Consider the following 5,000-nt stretch of genomic DNA (forward strand, 5'->3'; position numbering starts at 1 on the left):
TGAGAGTAGAGCAGAGAGCATCAGATCAATCTCATATTCCCTCTGAGTCCTGCCTGTCACACTGCCATGTCAATAGACCATGCATCTTCTCCTCTCTCTCTATCTCTCTCTCTCTCTCTCTCTCTCTAACTATCTATCTATCTATCTATCTATCTATCTATCTATCTATCTATCTATCTATCTATCTATCTATCTATCTATCTATCTATCTATCTATCTATCTATCTCTACAACTCTCATGCCCAGCTACAATCTCTCTGTCTCTCTCTCTCCATCTTTCTGCTATCCTCGTTTGCACTTGTTGTCCTGCTGCTCTTCTGTCCTCCGTCTCTCTCTCTCTCTCTCTTTCTCTCTCTCTCTCTCTCTCTCTCTCTCTCTCTCTCTCCCCCCTGTGTCAGGTGAAGGGAGGTGGTAACATCAGTATGCAGAGTCATGATGCTCTGGGCCTGGCGTCACCGATTGAGGGCTAAATATAGCTAGACTGATGCTGCTCAGCAACTTTACACGGGTGCACACACACACACACGCATACACACAAACACACACACAGATGATCCCATAGAGATACAGTCAGAGGGAAAATATTTCAATCTGAGAATGAGTGACCGAGAAATTGAGTGTGGGGTTGGGTGCAAAAGTACTGGGTGACTTTTTTATACATTCATGCCGGATGTGCTGCCGGATGCAGAAATGAACACACACACACCTCAGCACCAACTGTTTTTTACAGATTGCTGCAGGGTGAAACTTAATGACAAATAGCCACAGTACTTCATGACAACGCAGAGACATGACTATGACCAACCTGACTATATGACCAACCTGACTATATGACCAACCTGACTATATGACCAACCTGACTATGTGACCAACCTACATAATTCTAGAGAAGACAGACAGACAGACAGACAGACAGACAGACAGGCAAACAGAGAGCCACCCCATATGTATGTGTGTGTGTGTGTGTGTGTGTGTGCGCGCATACATGCATTGTTTGAGTGTGTGTGATATATGCACATAGGTCTATATAGGCTATATGCATGTATGTGTATGAGTGAATTGTCAGGCCTCTTATCATCAAGCCTTGTACATCATACAGCAACCCAATCTGCTCTGAGAGGATTTCCTGTGACCAGAACCATCAGTGAACTCCTCCTCCTCGCTGTAGGTGCAGTTCTGGGCCCAGAGTCCTGAGTCTGCACTGGAGATTGCCAGAGTCTGACATTTGTAATGTGGTATAGCACCACTGAAAGGAAGTCACTAAAATCAGTTATCAGAGTTATCCATTAGTGTGAGTTAGCTGTGTGTGTGTGTGTGTGTGTGTGTGTGTGTGTGTGTGTGTGAGAGAGATAGAGATAGATAGATAGATAGAGAGATAGAGAGAGCATGAGAGAGGGAGTGAGAGAGAGAGAAAGAGAGAGAGAGAGAGAGAGAGAGAGAGAGAGAGAGAGAGAGAGAGAGAGACACACACACACACACACACACAAATTCACACACGCGCGCGGTGAAAGCGGTCCCTCTCTCGGCCAGCCAGAGCACCGTACGTTCGGGAGCGCGAGGCGGCACGGAGAGTTCACTCTGATGGAGACGCGCAGACGATCGGTCAGTCGCGAACATTGACACGAGGGCTGAGCAAGAACAATGAACACAACACAGGCATGAACTCGTTTACGATAGAAACCACCGGGAACAGATAGAGGGCTGTCGTGACGAGGAGAGAGGTAAGGAGGGATACCTGTTGTGTTTGTTGATGGGCGAAGAGACGATATCACGGACGTATACACCCAATTAGGATTACAGCCTGACAGTGGGATGAGCCCACAGACGACATAGTCAAATTTTTTCATGCCTTGAAGTCCTGTGCCTTTTGTCTAATGATGGAAAAAAATTCAAGGAGGACAGTTGTGTAGACAATATTGTTCAACCGCACACCCTTTTTAAAATGTCTTACATCAATTTCCCCCCCAATTTGAAATCCTTTTTCAATGTATTTCTTCACTTTGGTTATTATCGGCCATATGACCATTATTACAGGAATACGCAGAATCTTAGGCCTATTCATTTACAAAGGAACATTTCAATATGAAATCGATCTATATGCTGGTTTATGCATTACTTATGCATGTCTATCATTTGATCCTGCCTTTGGCTTCTTTTTTATTAAAATAAATTATGTTTCCCCCTTGAACCAATACAAAGCATTGTTCAATTTTCCAATTCAATTATGCTGGCGAGGATCCTTTTTATTGCGACTGACGTATGAACGCCGCCCACTGGTTAGAATAGGAAGGCCTCCAGCTATTACAGTGGCAATGTTATGACTGGATTTTAAACCTTTATATTTTCAGAACCATGGCTTTTTGTCTGCGCATGGGTTGGTTTGGCCTAGGCCTATTGTGTGTGTAGCCTGGCACACTGTTGAAGCTGCTCATGTGTTATTTGACATCTAGGGTTACAGAACAAGGAGAGATTTTCACTACATCCTTTCAAGGTGGTTATGGGGAGATTTACATTAGTGACAGCTGAACTGTTTGAACAGGTGTGTGTTTGTATGGTCTTGTTTGCATATTTGTCCAGAGAGACAGAATGAATGTGTGTGTGTGTGTGTGTGTTTGTGTGTGTGTGTGCGCACGCGTGTGGTTGTGTACACTATGTTTGCATGCTTTTGTGAGCTTGCACATGTGTTCATGTGCACAAGACACACACACACTAACAAACACTACAACATAGTGTTGTCACAATACCTATATTTGACCTGCGATACTATACAGCCAAATATCACGATACCAAGTAGTATCACGATACTGCAGCATTTAAATTTTTATTTTATTTTTATGAACGTGCAATGTATTTACAGTAGCCTACATTACAGTACAGTGTAATCACTTTATACGAGTGGTGCATGATGAATAACATGCATTTAATGCATTACATTGTAACTCTACAGGTAAGTAAAAATATATTATGCATATTATTAATTATTAATATTAAATATTTAAAATGCATATCTAACAACAACAACAGAATCAGCCAAAAGTGTAGTATCACCAACCACCAGTAAAGGTCAGCGGAGGGCCACTGGGTTTTGGTTGATGGCAGTGACATCAACATGCTTTATCTAGCTTTCACTTTCGTTTAAGTCAAAACCAGATCAAATGACCAAATGTCAAGAGGTGGATATCATTGGATTATCATTGGATTCGTCTCAGCCTACATAATCTAGCTCTAATAATCTAACATTATTTTAAGGAGTTTGGAGTTAGAATGAGAGGACGACAAATTTCATTCAACAGCTGTGCATGACGACATGACAGCAGGTAGGCTAACGTTACTTCATTCAGCCCTTTTCAGCTCGCTCATGCCAGACAACAGTCCTTTCACCCTCCATTCCCTTCGCCGTCAAAATAAATCGGTGTCGGCCTATTTAGGAGAGGCGCTCATACAAGTGTCAGATAAACATGAAACTTCACTTACCTAAGCAAAAGGGTCTATTTAAACAAATGCTGGGTTTTGAAGCCTCGGCGCTACCATTAAATAACTTATTTAGACGCGTTTTGTCCGAGTGAATTTATTTTTCCGAGGTAGCCTTCTTCTGTGGTGGTGGCGGTGCTTTGAAGCTTCGAAGTGAATGGAGGGTGAAAGGACTGTTGTCTGGCATGAGCTAGCATGCGACAACAGGACTGAAAAGGGCTAGCCAGCTGGCTAGCTAGCAACAGCAGCACACGCTTTAGCCAAGAGGTTTATTCATTAATTTTTGTAATATTAGCTAATGGCAAGAACACTGCTAGTTATAACAAATAAAGTCATACTAACCTCATTAGCTCGTCTGTATTCCAGTGCAAGGTCTGGATGACGAGATTGTAGGCCTACAGTAGATGCTTTATTAAGTTTGATGTGTTGTCTCCTTTTGCCTGTACGGCATTGCTGCATCACCTGCACAACGGACGGCCATCATGATCTATCGCTTTTCCTTGTTATATGGTTTAAAACCAAAATAGTTCCATATTAAACTTTTCGAGTTATGTTTCTTCAATAATGTTACATTTGATGGTGCGGACTCGGAGCTAGGGAACGGTTCTGACATTACGATAGCCTACTGAGAACAAGACTGGCTTGCGCCCAGGCATACAGATAACGTCAATATTGTGACTGCTGTGTGCGTGAGCCAACACATTGCGAGCTGTCACAACGGTGTCGCGAGCCAGTCTTCTCATTAGCAGAAACCAGTGAATTTGGGAACAGAGGTAACATTGTCCCTCTGCCGTGTTCAACGGTAGTACCGTATTCCACGGTAGTACCGTTGTATACAGCTTAGTATAGTTGGCACCGTGACGTTTTGGCACCGCGGTAGACCGTTGGTACCGGTATATCGTGCAACACTACTACAACATGCAGTATTCTGATCTATGTGACTCCCTGGCCTAACGCTAGAATACAGTAGCAGAAATGGAGGCAGTTTGAGCCTCAGGGGTGACTGTATAAAGCAATGATAATATAAATAGCAAGAGGACTCAAGAGACCTTACTTTAAGTGGAGACACTACAGTCAAAATGGTGTTTTTTCTTTCCAACTTCAATTTTCAGATTTTTCGATATTCTTCTACTATAACATGAATACTATCACTACATTAACAGAGAAATGGCGAGGCTTCATTAAAAACTGCTATTTTTCAAATTGTTATACCTGTGAAATGAACATCTGAATTCATAATGCTTATCTTTATCAGCCATTTCTTAAAATTAATTTTTTTCAGTATCTGACGTCACTCGGTACCTGCTATCTATTATATATATCTTGTTGTCTTTTCATTTTAGGTTACATTTCCTGTCTAAAAATATGCCAAAAAAGTATTTTGAATGGGTGTATGCGGTCTTTTTTCAATATCTTTTGAAAATAAGCTTGTATTCACAAATATTTAAGTTTTTAGTATATTGTCAAAACAAAAGTAAAACTTTAAGCCTGACTTTATCCATTGTTTAGATAGTAGGTACTGAAGTATA

The sequence above is a fragment of the Borostomias antarcticus genome, assembly GCF_949987555.1.
Source record: "Borostomias antarcticus genome assembly, chromosome: 5".
In the NCBI taxonomy this organism is placed as follows: domain Eukaryota; kingdom Metazoa; phylum Chordata; class Actinopteri; order Stomiiformes; family Stomiidae; genus Borostomias; species Borostomias antarcticus.